The 18,522-nt window shown below is 43.9% G+C and overlaps 1 protein-coding gene across 1 annotated transcript in view; it reads right to left on the bottom strand.

The window, feature by feature from the left end:
• Window positions 1–17,335, bottom strand: part of LOC126281236 (endochitinase-like) — an 87,899-nt gene extending 70,564 nt beyond the window's left edge. Inside the window, exon 1 of the mRNA XM_049980008.1 lies at window positions 17,256–17,335. The gene's annotated coding sequence lies outside the window, so the exon portion shown is untranslated. The remainder of the gene's footprint in view (window positions 1–17,255) is intronic.
• Between the last annotated feature and the right edge of the window lie 1,187 nt (window positions 17,336–18,522).

The raw sequence follows: 18,522 nt of genomic DNA, 5'->3' as shown, positions 1-18,522 counted from the left end.
ATTTTCATTGTTTAAGCAAAATAATTTTTAAAAACGATCAATGTTTATTCATAAAATTTCCATTGCTTTGAAATATTGTATTATTTTAGAAATTGGCAAAAAATGGTTCAAATGGCTCTAAGCACTATGGGACATAACATCTGAGGTTATCAGTCCCCTAGAGCTAGAACTACTTAAACCTAACTAACATAAGGACATCACACACATCCATGTCCGAGGCAGGATTCGAACTTGTGACCATAGCAGCAGCGCGGCTAGAAGTTTGTAAGAGCAATCAGCACTATACAGGGTGTTTCACTACATGTGTTTGCCTCTGTAAGTTACAAAGTAATGGGCGACGGAAATATTTATTGCGGTAGGTCACCATAAAAACGTTACACTGTCTGCGGAGGTATGAACATAGTTTATTGCATACTATCCAAAGAGTTACAGCAAAAATATACAATTTTTTTAAAATGGGATAATAGTTGTTTCTATCATGCACTGGAATCAGTAGCACCAGCTGTGTATACATCAATTTAAATTACATTCCTATCACTTGTAGTTTGGGAACTACAGCCCTTCAAAGTTTCAGGGGCAGATACCACACACGCTGCGCATAACGCAATGAGCCTTCTAAATGTGGTGCGGCCGAGTTGTAACGTCGCCGGTGTCACGGAGCGAGAAGCTTCCTCGAAGCGCTCTTAGACTGCCGACTGTCGCCGCACACGGCCGTATACCCGAAAGTTCGAGCCACACAAACAAACGGGGCTTAATATACCACAATTACAGACATCGGATGAAGATGGCATACACGAACAACGAGTACGTTGACGTGTTGCTGATACTTCGTAACTTACAGAGGCAAACACATTTAGTGAAACAGCCCGTATATTAATAACAACAACACCAGTAGAAACTAGCACCAAACCCACGACATAAGAATCGGTATCTCAATGTGGAGTCAATAACGTTCAAATGTTCAAATGTGTGTGAAATCTTATGGGACTTAACTGGTAAGGTCATCAGTCTCTAAGCTTAGACGCTACTTAACCTAAATTATCCTAAAGGACAAACACACACACACATGCCCGAGGGAGGACTCGAACCTCCGCCGGGACCGGAGTCAATAATGCACCTCTTGCTGTGTGGCGTAGTCTATTAGACGGTAAGACTTCACGTACAGTGTGCAAGACTTTCATCACACGTTCTGGGACGCCAGTGCCGTTTCCCCGTAATCGCTAAGTGTTAATGCAAGGGACTAAGTTGTGTATGGCACAATCTCTAGGATTAAATGGTTTTTAAGCAGAGTGTCCAAATGTGCAATGTGCTCGTACACGCAAGTCGGACACAGTGGCCTGATTTCTAAGTTTTTAAAATTTTATTTTTTGGCTTTTTAAATTTCATTAATTATAATTTAATTCTATTTAATTAATGGTAAGTGGTTTTTGCATTAAGCTTACATATACTGAAGTGTCAAAGAAACTGTTATAGGCATGCGTATTCAGTTACAGAGAAATAGGCAGGATACGGCCCTGAGATCGGCAACACCAATATAAGACAACAAGTGTCTGACGCAGTTGTTACATCGGTTACTGCTGCTACAGTGGCAGGTTATCAAGATTTAAGAGTGTTTGAACGTGGTGTTATAGTCGGCGCACGAGCGATGGGACATGGTGTCTCCGAGATAGCGATGAAGTGGGGATTTTCCCGTACGACAATTTCACGAGTGTACCGCGAATATCAGGAATCCGGTAAAGCATCAAATCTCCGACATCACTAAGGCCGGAAAAAGATCCTGCAAGAACGGGACCAACGACGACAGAAGAGAATCGTTCAACGTGACAGAAGTGCAATCCTTCCGCAAATTGCTACCGATTTCAATGTTGGGCCATCAACAAGTGTCCGCGTGTGAACCATTCAACGAAAAATCATCGATATGGGCTTTGACGTTGGACTGTTGATGACTGGAAACATGTTGCCTGGTCGGATGAGTCTCGTCTCAAATTATATCGAGCGGATGGGCGTGTACAGATATGGAAACAACCTCATGAATCCATGGACCATGCACGTTCAAAGATGGTGGAGGTTCTGTACTGTGTGCCGCGTTTGCAGTTGGAGTCATATGGGACCCCTGATACGTCTAGATGTGACTCCGACATATGACACGTACGTAAGCATCCTGTGTGATCACCTTCATCCATTCATGTTCATTGTGCATTCCGACGGGCTTGGGCAATTCAAGCAGGACAATGCGACACGGCACACTTCCAGAATTGATACAGAATGGCTCCGGGAACACTCTTCTGAGTTTAAGTACTTCCGCCGGCCACCAAACTCCGCAGACATGAACATTATTGAGCATATCTCGGATGCTTTGCAACGAGCTGTTCAGAAGAGATCTCCACCCGCTCGCACTCTTACGGATTTATAGACATCCCTGCAGCATTCATGGTGTCATTTCCCTCCAGCACTACTTCAGACATTAGTCAAGACCATCCCACGTCGTGTTGCTGCACTTCTGCGTGTTCGCGAGGGTCCTACACGATGTTAGGTAGGTGTAACATTTTTTTTTTTTTTTTTTGGCTCTTCAGTGTATAGTGGCTGTTTCAATTTTAGTTACTACATTACGTGCCCAAAATAGGTATGATGTTCTCACAGTGAATAAATAGTATAGCAATGCGCAATGTATGACACGTAGCACAATGTTTCACCCGAGAGCGCTTTGTAGTTTATGTCACATCATTTGAGTGTAATTCGTAATTAGAGGTGCATATCAAACCAGCAAACATGTGAAATCAGGATGCTTGTATTTGAAACAATGTTTCGTAAGAGAGCGTTTAAGTGCCTCTGTAATTGGATTAGCAAGTCTGGTTAGAAAATTCTGTCAGGTCATGATGTGTATATCTGCAGGGCGGCGTAATCGTAGTGACATTATATGAAACAGGCTCTTCATGCGGCATGCATTACGAGTAACGGAAAATTGTTTGTAATTTCGTAAAATGCTTCAGTATCTGTATTTCAGTATTCGTCCTCTGTAATTCACAGTAGGACTCGCATGAACAGATACGCACTTTGAGTATTGGAAAATGGGATTTCAAGGCAGTCGAGCATGACGTAGTAATGATTCGGTGCTATGACACTCTGTTTTAGTAGGACTATGTAACTATTTTTTTACAGAACTTATTGGCCAAACAAAGGCTATGTATTGTTTTTAAATGTTTTATGTATGCTAACTATATACACTCCTGGAAATGGAAAAAAGAACACATTGACACCGGTGTGTCAGATCCACCATACTTGCTCCGGACACTGCGAGAGGGCTGTACAAGCAATGATCACACGCACGGCACAGCGGACACACAAGGAACCGCGGTTTTGGCCGTCGAATGGCGCTAGCTGCGCAGCATATGTGCACCGCCGCCATCAGTGTCAGCCAGTTTGCCGTGGCATACGGAGCTCCATCGCAGTCTTTAACACTGGTAGCATGCCGCGACAGCGTGGACGTGAACCGTATGTGCAGTTGACGGACTTTGAGCGAGGGCGTATAGTGGGCATGCGGGAGGCCGGGTGGACGTACCGCCGAATTGCTCAACACGTGGGGCGTGAGGTCTCCACAGTACATCGATGTTGTCGCCAGTGGTCGGCGGAAGGTGCACGTGCCCGTCGACCTGGGACCGGACCGCAGCGACGCACGGATGCACGCCAAGACCGTAGGATCCTACGCAGTGCCGTAGGGGACCGCACCGCCACTTCCCAGCAAATTAGGGACACTGTTGCTCCTGGGGTATCGGCGAGGACCATTCGCAACCGTCTCCATGATTCTGGGCTACGGTCCCGCACACCGTTAGGCCGTCTTCCGCTCACGCCCCAACATCGTGCAGCCCGCCTCCAGTGGTGTCGCGACAGGCGTGAATGGAGGGACGAATGGAGACGTGTCGTCTTCAGCGATGAGAGCCGCTTCTGCCTTGGTGTCAATTATGGTCGTATGCGTGTTTGGCGCCGTACAGGTGAGCGCCACAATCAGGACTGCATACGACCGAGGCACACAGGGCAAACACCCGGCATCGTGGTGTGGGGAGCGATCTCCTACATTGGCCGTACACCTCTGGTGATCGTCGAGGGGACACTGAATAGTGCACGGTACATCCAAACCGTCATCGAACCGATCGTTCTACCATTCCTAGACCGGCAAGGGAACTTGCTGTTCCAACAGGACAATGACGTCCGCATGTATCCCGTGCCACCCAACGTGCTCTAGAAGGTGTAAGTCAACTACCCTGGCCAGCAAGATCTCCGGATCTGTCCCCCATTGAGCATGTTTGGGACTGGATGGAGCGTCGGCTCACGCGGTCTGCACGTCCAGCACGAACGCTGGTCCAACTGAGGCGCCAGGTGGAAATGGCATGGCAAGCCGTTCCACAGGACTACATCCAGCATCTCTACGATCGTCTCCATGGGAGTATAGCAGCCTGCATTGCTCCGAATGGTGGATATACACTGTACTAGTGCCGACATTGTGCATGCTCTGTTGCCTGTGTCTATGTGCCTGTGGTTCCGTCAGTGTGATCATGTGATGTATCTGACCCCAGGAATGTGTCAATAAAGTTTCCCCTTCCTGGGACAATGAATTCACGGTGTTCTTATTTCAATTTCCAGGAGTGTATATGTAGACATTTGAAAGACAACCATCTGTATGTAGAATGCAAAATTTGTAATGGTGCAAGAAATGTGATTTGTTGCAGTGTACTTTGCATTCAATGTCCACTATTTTATTTCGATGCGTCCCTTGGCCGTGGACGCACACTTGGACATGAAATCGTTGTCTTCTGTTCAAATATGTGACGGGTACACGTCACAATAGTGTTCGCATTTGTGTAATACTTCTATATATGTTGTTGTCATTCACTGCACTGATATAAGGTTTAATAAAGGTGCTTAGACGCATCCCCATTTAAAAACGCGACACGATCATTGTCTGCGCACCTGCGCTTGTACGTGAGACGCGCCGCTAACGCCATAGAAAGTTTCCTGGTGCTAAATGGTTCAAATGGCTCTGAGCACTATGGGACTTAACATATGAGGTCATCAGTCCCCTAGAACTTAGAACTACTTAAACCTAACTAACCTAAGGACATCACACACATCCATGCCCGAGGCAGGACTCGAACCTGCGACCGTAGCAGTCACGCGGTTCCGGACTGAAGCTCCTAGAACCGCTCAGCCACCGCGGCCGGCTTCCTGGTGCTGCTGGCTACGTTAACCTCCAGTTTGATTTTAACTTGGTAACAGGCACGTGTGGATTGTGGCATTCATCCTGCAAACATTTATGTGGCACGTGTTGCCACTCAATGTTTATTAGCAAGATCAGGCACCGTCGGTGCAGGTATATTTGCATTCAAATAATTAATTCCCGTTACATTTGAACTTTTTATTGTAATGACTCTTCTGTATTCACCGTTTACTGACAACTATGTGTTGTTTTGTAGCCTCAGTAGACCAGGCCTGAAAATCAACCTGTAAGGTTCGAAACTAGTCGCCTAATAAATACTACAACTATTAATAGAACGATTAATAAACGCTTTAAGGAATTGAAATAAAACTGCTGTTCCTTGTCAAGGTGATGTTGAAAGTGAAGAATAAACTGAAGACGATAAGAAATGGTGTAACTGAAAACCGGTTGTTTCAGTGATAATCGCCATTTCTGTGGCATATCTGAAGACAGCTGGGTACTCTCTTCCTCGCCGGTGTGGGGGCACTACCAAGGTCAGGGACGGTATTGCCTGGCATCAGCGTGATGTCTGCTGCGGATGACTAACTTTCTGGTGGGTGTGGTTACTGTGGCACGGTAATGCCCTGCACTGGTAGCTGTTTCAATATGTTCGCATTCCACTCCTGTGGGGTGAGATGGGTAGCCAAGCCTGAATATCTTCCCACGATGGAGCCACCGCCAAAGCACCTCCATTCCCAAAACGTTCGTTACGCAACGAAACTTCGTCCCTGTGTCCCGGCCGGCCTCGACACCTTATTTTATGTAAAGTATTTGCTCTTTTTTCCCGTATTCGGGACGCCAGTGCCATCTGCATCGGAGCAGGAGCGTCTCCAAACAACTTTCACCGCCGTTGCCTCACAGTTCGGTGACAGAAGAAGGACGCGCGGGGCCACGTGTTGTCGCCAGTGGGTGTTAACGATCCTTTGTGTCGCTGTCTAAGGAGCAGACGACACCCGCACGACGCCCTCTGGAGAAAGTCCTTCCTGTCGGCTGCAATGAAGCACACGTCCCAAGTACCGGACACTTCGGTCTTAACGTCTTTTAAAGGACCCCCCTCCACATACACAGAGACGCACACACACACGGGACACTTCGGTCTTAACGTCTTTTAAAGGACCACCCACCTCACCCCCCCTCCCCCCTCCCCCACACACACACAAACGCACACACACACAGCAGCAATATATCGCTGGTAACTTTAGCAGCGATTATCTTCTGCAGTCGGACGATTCCTTTGTGCCCATCACATACGAGCCACTCAGAAAACACTTTCAACCAGTATTTCGAACATGGGAGTGTCATATATTTCTGTTGTTGCAGAATTGCTATGTTTAGCAGCGGTGGTAGTTTTCCAACGTAAGTCAACTTATACTCGTAAAAATTGCGTTATATTTGTTTAAACTTGGTTTTGAACCTTGTTTTGGGAGCAGGAGGAACTGTTCGGACCGAAATTATCTGGTACTTAAGCCTACCGAAAGGATTACTAAAAGTGCCTGCAGTTATGGGGCTATTTTAGATCAGTTCATTCTTTATATTTAATGAATTTTTTTCAGTTTTATCATTCCTTGTTTTTGTTGCTAGAGAAGCTTATCAATTCTTGAAAATGCAAATTTTTGCGCTCTAATAACTTTGCATATAATTTCATAACATAATTTGCATTGTCACTTAATGTTAACTAAAGTTTTTCCTTGGATTGCATCATATTCTGATTCTTTATGTAAACCAGGAGCGTAGGGGCATTTAATCTACTTACGCATGTTAATTTCTTAGGACAACAGTTTATGTCACAGAATGTATATTATTTTCCGTTAAAACCGGTCTATATATCGGAAATACATCTTGAAGTGCTCGATTCCTTTTTTCATTTATGCACGTTGTAGTTTTACTACGGCATTACTATCTCCCTGTGTTTTAACAATCTTACCAAACAGCAGTGCTAATGGGTCCCATAACTCCTGTTGTAAATTGTATGAGAGGAGAATTACGTAATATAGAATAGACAGCGACTAAAGTATAGCTTAGAAAAGGTACGTTACAAAGAATTGAAATTAAAATCTTCACCTAATATTACCCATCCTGCTAAAAATAGTTTAATAATGCATTCAGTTGTTTCACGAATAACTTAAAATCATCACCAGAATCCTATGTGTTGTAACTGTTACTTCTAACTTTTCATTAATTTCAAGTTCTGCAGCTCAAGTCTCAAAATTCTGATCACTGCAAAATCTAATAGCATCGATAAATTTTGTATTTTTTCCGTCCTTAAGGTAAGTGACAATTTTCTGGCTTCACTTTTCAGAGTGGTTCGTGCTCCCTGAATAACTCTACAAATTTTAACGCAAGGGCCGTAGCGTAACGAAGCAAAACTGCAAAATAAAGCTTGATAGCCAGACAAACTCGTCGCAGGCGGACAGCAGTACTGCGATAAACAGGTGATTCGCTGCGAGTGATTCTGCAAATTGCTTGGGAACTAAGAGCGACAGGCGATCTGTCGCTGCTACCTGCTATTTGCGCATTCAAATGCGATCTGCAGACTGATCGAGCGACCTGGCGACAAATTACTGCGTTCCGTCGCTATTGATGGGTCTCTTAACGCATACGAAATCCAAACTTAGGTTTCCCCCAACTCTTGGCTGTGCAATAGGTGAGGTTATCCTTATCTGTTGTACCAAGCAAAGGCTTGAAAGCTTTATTTATGAAAATATTCGTTGTGCAAGAATTGAAGGATATTAATAACGCAGGAACATGTGTATCGACTCATGAGTCTACACGTGGGAATGCTGGCCTCATACCTTCCAGCGTTACACCGTGTGACAGTTCCAAAAGTTATCCCTCCTAACCACGACACAGGAACAAAAAAAGAACTTTAACATTTTCGAATGACACTGTATTTCCGAAACAGACGGCAAATATAAAGTGGAAGATCAGTTGAACTGAATGGATAGTTATAAATGAAAAGCACAACATGGTGTATGTTCTACAGATAAATTTATGTAGTTAACCGGTTTTCGGCTCGCAAAGCCATCATCTGGAATAGAAGGGAGAACCGATAGAGGTACTCAAGGTTCCCTCCGCCACACACCGTCAGGTGGCTTGTGGAGTATGGATGTAGATGTAGATGTAGATCAGACTTTAACTATCGTCAACAAAGAAGTTACAATATTTGTAAATAACGTTGGAAAAGATGTTCCTCATCTAGACTGAGGGAAGAACACGTAGTGAATGTCAATTAAAAAGGTAAAACGTTGAACAGTAAATCGACATAAGAGAAGCAAACAGGAAAAACGTTAACACTAAACTCGAGATAAATAAATCCTAACAAAGAAGCGCTGGGAGAATTGATAGTGTGTTGAAAAGAAGTTGTAAGATGAACACCAACAAAAATAACATACCCTGATAGAGTGTAATCGAATTAAATCGGACGTGATTAGGAAATTAGACCAGAAAATAAGACACTAAAAGGAATAACTATCTAGGCAGAAAAATAGCTGACGATGGAAAAGTAGAGCAGAGTGTAAAATGTAGGGTGCCTGCAGCGAGAACAGTTCTGCTTAAGAACGAGAAATATATCAGACTGTAATAAAATTTTTGGTGTTTGGAAACCTTTTCTGAAAGTATTTGAGTATCCATCCTTTGTGGTAGAGAAGAGTGGCGTGTGAACAGCACACACACAGAGAGACGATTAGCCTTTGAAATGTGGTGTTACAGAAGAAAGCTAATGGATAAATCGGATTACCAGGGTGTAACAGAAGAAAGAAAATGGGTAAATCGGATAACCAGTGAAGTGATATCGTGTCGAATTAGGGAGAATAGAAATGTATGGTACAACGTAGCTGAAGGAAAGTATGTGTTGATTGGAGAGATCTTGTGACACCAAGGAACAGTCAGTTTGTTACTAGAGGGAAGTGTTTGTGAGTGAGGGGGAGGGCGAGTAAAAATTATTGAAGAAGCTCAAGGTTTGACTACAGAAAACAGGTTCAAGCGGATGTAGGTTGCATCAGTTACGTCAAGACGTAGAGGCGTTCAAGATATGAAGAAGCTTCCACAGGACGTACAAGCACGAAGAGGTGCTTCAGTTGTTCGGACTCCATGCCACAACAAAAATATTTGACGTCTCATTAGTTAAAAATAATAAATATGTAAAAGAAGGAAATTACTTTTCGTAAATACAGCGGGCACTGAAGACAATACATTCGATCTTTTATTTAAGTGAAGTGTCTAACTAATTACACTACTGGCCATTAAAATTGCTACACCACGAAGATGACGTACTACAGACGCGAAATTTAATCGAGAGGAAGAAGATGCTGTGATATGCAAATGATTAGCTTTTCAGCGTATTCACACAATGTTGGCGCCGGCGGCGACACCTACAACGCGCTGACATGAGAAAAATTTCCAACCGATTTCTCATACACAAACAGCAGTTGACCGGCGTTGCCTGGTGAAACGTTGTTGTGATGCCTCGTGTAAGGAGGAGAAATGCGTACCATCACGTTTCCGACTTTTTGCGGTTTATCACATCGCGGCATTCCTGCTCACGTTGGTCGAGATCCAATGACTGTTAGCCAAATCTGGAATCGGTGGGTTCAGGAGGGTAATACGGAACGCCGTGCTGGATCCAGACTACCTCGTATGACTAGCAGTCGAGATGACAGTCATCTTATCCGCATGGCTGTAACGAATCGTGCAGCCACGTCTCAATCCCTGAGTCAACAGATGGGGACGTTTGCAAGACAACAACCAACTGCACGAACAGTTCGACGACGTTTTCAGCAGCATGGATTATCAGCTCGGAGACCATGGGTGCGATTACCCTTGACGCTGCATCACAGACAGGAGCGCCTGCGATGGTGTACTCAATGACGAACCTGGGTGCACGAATGGCAAAACGTCATTTTTTCGGCTGAATCCAGGCTCTGTTTACAGCATTATGATGGTCGCATCGGTGTTTGGCGACATCGCAGTGAACGCACATTGGAAGCGTGTATTCGTCATCGTCATACTGGCGTATCACCCGGCGTGATGGTATGGGGTGCCATTGGTTACACGTCGCGGTCACCTCTTGTTCGCATTGACGGCACTTTGAACAGTGGACGTTACACTGCAGATGTGTTACGACCCGTGACTCTACCCTTCAATCGATCCCTGCGTAACCCTACATTTCAGCAGGATAATGTACGACCGCATGTTTCAGGTCCTGCTCTGGCCTTTCTGGATACAGAAAATGTTCGACTGCTGCCCTGGCCAGCACATTCTCCAGATCTCTCAGCAATTGAAGACGTCTGTTCAATGGTGGCAGAGCAACTGGGTTGTCACAATACGCCAGTCACTACTCTTGATGAACTGTGGTATCCTGTTGAAGCTGCATGGGCAGCTGTACCTGGACAAGCCATCTCTGTTTGACTGAATGTTCAGGCGTATCAAGGCTGTTATTTCGGACAGAGGTGGTTGTTCTGGGTACTGATTTCGCAGGATCTATGCACCCAAATTACGTGAAAATGTAATCACATGTCAGTTCCAGTATAATATATTTGTTCAATGAATACCCGTTTATCATCTGCATTTCTTCTTGGTGTAGCAATTTTAATGGCCAGTAGTGTACATTAGGACGATGGACGAGCACGAGAAGAATTGATGATACTGCTACGCAGAGGCGCCTAACGTAGCCGCCGATAGCGGTTCTGTCTATAAATAAATGTTCATATAAACGGAACCAGCATGCGACCAAGGATTCACAATTAAATGACTGGATTTCGCATGCTCAAAAAATTTAGTCGGCAGTCGAGTGTGGAAAGAAATACACATCCGCTTTGTATAATATTTAATTTGTTTCAGAGGTGCTACAGCTACTGTATTTCATTTCTATGGGGCGTAGATTGAGGGCATTCTGCCGACGATTTCATAAAATGCACTTGGACACCTACCCCTATTAGAAGATGTTAATGTGGCATGTGTCCATCCTTCGTCTTCATGACGGCTTGATCTCTGCTGGAGACACTTTCAGTGAGCTGTCTGAATGTCTATCGAGTAGTAGCAGCCCATTCTTCCTCAAGAGCCGAAATCAAAGAGGGTAGTGGTGTTGGACGCTGAAGTCTGCTGTGAAGTCTCATCCCAGAGGTCTTCTACTGGGTTCAAGTCGGGACCCTTGGCAGGCCAGTCCATTTCAGAAATGTTACTCTCCACAGACCATTGCTTAGAAGATGCTGTTTTATGACAGGATGTACGGCCATGCTGAAACATACAGGACTGCACCTCTGTTGTCCGCAGCACAATGCCGTAGAGAGTGTACTTATCCTTCCACATTTAACATTTTCTTGAGGAAAATATCGGAACTACACCCTAATCACAAAAAAACCCTCATACTGTAACGCTACCCCTCTGTACTTCAGTGTTGGCACTTCAAGTGATAACGGGGATCATTCTTGACAGTCGACAAACGCAGGCCCTCCCATCTAATTGGCACAGGGTGCAGTGTGATTCACCATTCCATCAAGCGTCGCCAGGTATTTGTGGCTTATGAGCTGCTCAATCATTGTACCCCACACTTTTTAACTCCCTACACATAGTCAGTGTGCTAAGTGGACTGCTGGTAGAAGTTTTGAATTTACGAATGATCCTTCCGCGATTTTTTTACAAGGATCCTCTGCAATGCTCGACGGGCTGTGTCCGTCAATACATGATGTCTGCCTGGTCTTCGTTTCCCTGTGCTTGTTATTTAGAGGTTACACTTGACAATCACCATCAGTCGACTTGGACAGCTTTAGAAGGGTTCAAATTTCCCAGACGCATTTCTTACTCAGGTGACATCCAATGACCAGTCCATTTCCGAGGCCACTGAACTCTCCTGATCGACAAATTCCGGTGTTATTGCATCTCTAATGAAGACACATTTCTCCCTGCCCTCCTTTATACTGGAAGTGCTGCATCTCGTGACGTCTAGCACCGGATTCCGCATTACATAGGAATGTTCGGATAATTTTGATCAGATAGTATATATCAGCCAGAAAGTTTCCAAATGTGGCTGTAGTAAACCATTTATAAGGGCGATATAAGAAGAACATCAACAAAAATAAACCGAGGATAATGGACTGTAGTCGAATTAAATCAGGTGATACCGAGGGAATTAGATTAGGAAATGAGACACTTAAAGTAGTAGATGAGGTTTGCTATTCGGGCAGCACCTGTACACTTCTCCTGTCCCAAGTTTCGATGCCGAAGCTGAGAGTTTGTGTTCTTCATTTCGAGCTGCTTCCTTTCCATGAAACCTCTGTTTCCTAAACACAGTTTTTCCACCACCCATTATGCATAAATCTTGACTTCCATGTAAAGGTTTGCGAATTCAGCATTCCACCAACTAATACGTAAAGTATTGTCAAAAAGCTAAATAAACCACAAGCAAGAAAGTTTTCAGGCAAAGATAAAGATGTCAACCAGAGGTACAGATGTCAGCCACAGATATCGAAAGGAAATAACCTTCACACTGACAAAAATTCCGCTGAAGCAGGCAGTTTCCCAAATGTCGGAAAAGGTGGGAGTGGTCGCCAGTGCAGAACTAATCAGTTTAACAATTTAAAGACATTTGTAAAGCTGCTGTCACGATAAAATTCACACGTAACATAGATTAAACTGTGTAGATCAAGAAAATTATATTTTTGAAAAATCGATTTTTTGAACCAAAATTAACTATATCCCCCCTTAAAGCAGTAAATGAGTTTTGCTATTTGGTTAGCAAAATAACTGATGATGGTCGAAGTAGAGAGGATATAAAATGCAGACTGCCTATGGCAAGGATAGCGTTCTGAAGAAGAGAAATTTGTTAACATCGAATATAGATTTAAGCGTCAGGAAGTCTTTTCCGAAAGTATTTGTATGTAATGTAGCCATGCTTGGAAGTGAAACATGGACAATCAACAATGTAGACAAGAAGAGAATAGAAGCTTTCGAAATGTGGTGAAGAATGCTGAAGATTAGACGGGTAGATCATGTAACTAATGAGGAGGTACTGAACAGAATTGCGGAGAAGAGTAATTTGTGACATAACTTGACTAGAAGAAGGGATCGGTTGGTAGGACGCGTTCTGAGGCATCAAGGGATCACCAATTTAGCATTGGAGGGAAGCATGGAGGATAAAAACCGTAAAGACCAAGAGATGAATACACAAGCAGATTCAGAAGGATTTAGGTTGCAGTAATTACTCGGAGATGAAGAGGCTCGCCCAGGATAGAGTAGCATGGAGAGGTGCATCAAACCAGTCTCTGGCCTGAAGAACACAACAACAACAACAACAACAACAACAATTGTATATATTAAATTCAGACAAGAATTACTACCTGTGATCTCCTTGAATGAAACCCGAAATGGCATCTGATTTTGAATGAACGACGCTTGCCTTTCGCGAGCATCATGGGGCATCAAGGAATAGGTTAATTTGGTAACAGAGTGAAGTCTGTGAGTGTGTGTATGGAAGAGTGCCATTAAGAATTGTAGAGGGAGACCAAAGCGTCACTGCACTAAGCAGACTCGTATTGATGTAGTGTGCATTAGCCATGAGTAGGTAAAGAATCTTTCACAGGGTAAGCTAGCATGAAGCAATGCACAAAACCAATCTTCAGACTGAAGACTATAACGGCAACAAAAAATTACGGTATAAGCTCGTGTAAGACTTTTGAGATCGACGTAATTTAAATCAGGAAAGGATTGAATTTAAACTCGTGTCGTGTAATACAATGTAACCTTTACGCACAGCAAATTACTAACCACACAGTCTCTTGGCAAAAAAAGGAAAAAAAATAAATCTTTGTTCATTTGTTGTTTGTCAGAAACATTGTTAGTCTGTGTCAAAATGGAATACTGTACCCGTGTAGGCGACTATCAATCAAATATTTCGCTTTTGTTTTATTAGCTAAAGAAATGAATTGCGTTTCTTAAACAGGCGTACGGATAGCTCTGTCGGTAACAGCATCCGGTGTTAGTTTTATCCGGCACGTGTCCTACACACATGGTCAATATTTTGGAATGGATCGCACGGATGTTTCCTAAGTAATCTGCTTTGCAGAGTATATTTTCCCAGTACCCTGCCAATGAACAGAACCCTACGACCTACGTTATGTACGATTGAGGCTATGTGATCATTTCATATCCCCACGTATTGATACACCCAGATATTTGTAATAATGTCGTGTTTGTATTGATACCGTAGTCGTAAGGGGCGACGTTTTTGCGTTTGTAGGATTTTACATTTCTGAACGTTGAAGCGAATGAAGCTCTCCGATGTTTTCATTAATCAATTAAGATGAATGCTAGATGTTATTAATCTTTTTACTTTAATGACAGTGTCGCTATCATTTCCCTGATTCCGGTAGCATTCCTGATCTATTTTGTTAGAGGCATGCTCTGATACAAAGGTTCTTAGTATGAATTGTAATTACACCAATTTGTTAAAATAGCCAAACCAAGATAAATTCAAAGCTGTGAATAGGATGCTTTGGGATTCAAATTTTATTATTGTTTAGATGTCTAAAAAGCCGCTGAAGTGATAGTAGAACGTTTTGAATCCTTGTTGCCCAAATCTATGCAATAAGGCGACTCCAGAGTGACTTGATGGAAACGCGCAAGATATCGACTTCTTTCAGTGGTTTCCTCTCATATGTTTTAAAAATTAAGCGCCATCACTCACACCCGATCGGTCCCGCTTTCTTCGAAACACGATTTGTAATCCAGTGTCACACTCATCTTCGCTTAGTAAAACAACATTTCTTCGTTATTTGGATGAAGTTAATGTGTTACAAGACTGTATTTTTACATATACGTTTTCAACACACAGGCTCAATCGTAAAGAAAGCAGGCGGCTGACCGTCCTTTGGAAGGATACAAAAAAAACGCAAGTCAGCTTACAAACCATTCCTGTCACCGATCCTAGAACACTGCTCAAGTGTGTGGTGTTACCCTTAGCAAAAAGGATTATAATTACCATAAACAAAAGTGGGACAGCAAGAATGGTCACAAGTTTATTTGTCTCACTAGAGAGATTTAGGGGAATGTTGGAATACCTTTACTTGCAGACGCTTGAAAATAGTTCTCAACTAACCCATTAAGTAGTAGTATTAGTAGGTACTTTCGCGAGGAATCGAAGGAGGATTCGTGAAACGGACGGCACCCAAGACTTGCTCGCGCCGTTCGTCAAACTTCGTAGCTCCCTTTACGCTTTCTTACCTCTATCGGTAAGCACGTAGAATGCATGATGAAGGATTCCTGGTAGCATTTTGATCTATCTGTATTCGAAAATAGCGCCTTGTGTTTTGCTATTCTGAGTTGAGTGGATAAATCAGACCAAATGATCCCTTGCTATCCTTTCAAGAGACCTCAGTTCAGATTGAGGACAAAAGTGTTCTCCCATTATGGTGGGCACCACGAATGCATTCATGCTACACAAGGAGACATGGGATATGGCTGAAAGACAGAAGTGTACTCTCTCTCAGGAAATTCTTTCACAGCACGTCGAGAGATTCTGTCTTCTCCAATTCCTGGACTGGGCAGACTAAGTGAGAGACATTTTGCCGAAATGATATCAATTGATGAGAAAAAATCGCGCCAAAAACGCCTACAAAGTGCGCACCGATGTCAGTAAGAGACAAAAGGAAAAAAGATGTCCAAATCGTAATACAGATATTTTTATGTCTGAGTGTTCCGAAATATACCACACTCAGGCAAATTATGTGTACGAATGGTGCCGGCCGGAGTGGCCGTGCGGTTCTAGGCGCTACACTCTGGAACCGAGCGACCGCTACGGTCGCAGGTTCGAATCCTGCCTCGGGCATGGATGTGTGTGATGTCCTTAGGTTACTTAGGTTTAATTAGTTCTAAGTTCTAGGCGATTCATGACCTCAGAAGTTAAGTCGCATAGTGCTCAGAGCCATTTGAACCATTTTTGTATGAACAGCGTGTACAAGGATTTGACATGTTTCAATAAAACTGTTTCTATTTCTCCTAATTTTATTATCTCTTAATCCACTTTTTACGAATAGTTGAAGCATTGCTGAAATGCCATCGTCATACGTCACAATGTTATCGATACGAAGGTGTTAGTTCAAATGGCTCTGAGCACTATGGGACTTTTTAACTTCTGAGGTCATCAGTCCGCTAGAATTTAGAACTACTTAAACCAAACTAACCTAAGGACATCACACACATCCATGCCCGGGGCAGGATTCGAACCTGCGACCGTAGTGGTCGCGCGGTTCCAGACTGTAGCGCCTAGAACCGCTCGGCCACTCCGGCCGGCTAAGGGTGTTAGTATAATATTTGTTTGCATCATGCAATAGATTGCATGTGTGTGTGTGTGTGTGAGAGAGAGAGAGAGGGAGACAGATAGCATTCGTAAGCTCTTTCTCCTGCTAAGGTATACGTTATGGATATACCATTGACATGTATCACATTTTATTTCATAAACCGCTTTGAAATTAGCATAATGATAATCTATACTAATACGTGCTTCTCGTCTGTTTCAGAATTGAATTTGTTATATGACAACTGAGCTTCAATAAATTCAATCTTCACGTTACAGATGTCGTAGTGTCTGAAAACGAATAAACAGATACAACTTGCAGCTATTAGTTACAATATCCTTTGTACGAAATATGACAAAACGTCTCAAGATTTTCGCATCAATTTATAATTATCGTCTTCTACCTCCTAACTTCTCGCTCTAAGACTACTTTAATTATTTTATTTGGTCATTTCATGACTAAAATCAGATGAACATGGAAGTAAGTCCTTCGATGTATTCGCTTCACAACAGCAGCTTTCGATTGGCCCTTTTCAATTGGTGTCAGTAAATTTTAAGAAATGTGCACCTGACTTTACGAAATCGTGTCGTAACTGTCGCAGTAGGACGTGATACCCTGTACTGACGATGGAGCTCTTGTCCACCTAACACTAACACCGTAACGTCGTGGAAGTGGCGTTTCGGGCTGGGCGCGCGGTGCGTCTTCAGGACACTCACCTGCGTGTGCCGGTTGCGCGCTGGGCCGCGTCCGCTGTCAGCGCCGCGACTGCGCCGACCTGCGTCAACCCGCCGCTACTCACTGCCGCCGCTCTGGTCACGTGACGACGCCGGGGGAGGGAGGCTCGGCGGACAGTGTGCCGGCCCACTTTCAGCGTTCCAATCCTCCCTACTTTACGGAGTACTAAGCGGGTACCATTCCCGAAACCAGTTTGTGTACCGCATTTTTGTGATAGGTGGCCTAGTGAAATTGTTCGCTATACGGGGTGTTACAAAAAGGTACGGCCAAACTTTCAGGAAACATTTCTCACACACAAATAAAGAAAAGATGTTATGTGGGCATGTGTCCGGAAACGCTTAATTTCCATGTTTGAGCTCATTTTAGTTTCGTCAGTATGTGCTGTACTTCCTCGATTCACCGCCAGTTGGCCCAATAGAAGGAATGTAATGTTGACTTCGGTGCTTGTGTTGACATGCGACTCATTTCTCTACCGTACTAGCATCAAGCACATCAGTACGTAGCATCAACAGGTTAGTGTTCATCACGAACGTGGTTTTGCAGTGAGTGCAATATTTGCAAATGCGGAGTTGGCAGATGCCCATTTCATGTATGGATTAGCACGGGGCAAAAGCCATGGCGCGGTACGTTTGTATCGAGACAGACTTCCAGAACGAAGGTGTCCCGACAGGAAGACGTTCGAAGCAATTGATCGGCGTCTTAGGGAGCACGGAACATTCCAGCCTATGACTCGCGACTGGGGAAGACCTAGAACGACGAGGACACCTGCAATGGACGAGGCAATTTTTCGTGCAGTTGACGATAACCCTAATGTCAGCGTCAGAGAAGTTGCTGCTGTACAAGGTAACGTTGACCACGTCACAGTATGGAGAGTGCTACGGGAACGGGAGAACCAGTTGTTTCCGTACCATGTGCAGCGTGTGCAGGCACTATCAGCAGCTGATTGGGCTCCACGGGTACACTTTTGCGAATGGTTCATCCAACAAGTGTCAATCCTCATTTCAGTGCAAATGTGCTCTTTACGGATGAGGCTTCATTCCAACGTGATCAAATTGTAAATTTTCACAATCGACATGTGTGGGCTGACGAGAATCCGCACGCAATTGTGCAATCACGTCATCAACACAGATTTTCTGTGAACGTTTGGGCAGGCATTGTTGGTGATGTCTTGACTGGACCCAGTGTTCTTTCACCTACGCTCAATGGAGCACTTTATCATGATTTCATACGGGATACTCTACGTGTGCT

The sequence above is a fragment of the Schistocerca gregaria genome, chromosome 7 (genome assembly GCF_023897955.1).
Source record: "Schistocerca gregaria isolate iqSchGreg1 chromosome 7, iqSchGreg1.2, whole genome shotgun sequence".
Taxonomy (NCBI): domain Eukaryota; kingdom Metazoa; phylum Arthropoda; class Insecta; order Orthoptera; family Acrididae; genus Schistocerca; species Schistocerca gregaria.
This window is presented reverse-complemented; position numbering and strand designations above follow the sequence as displayed.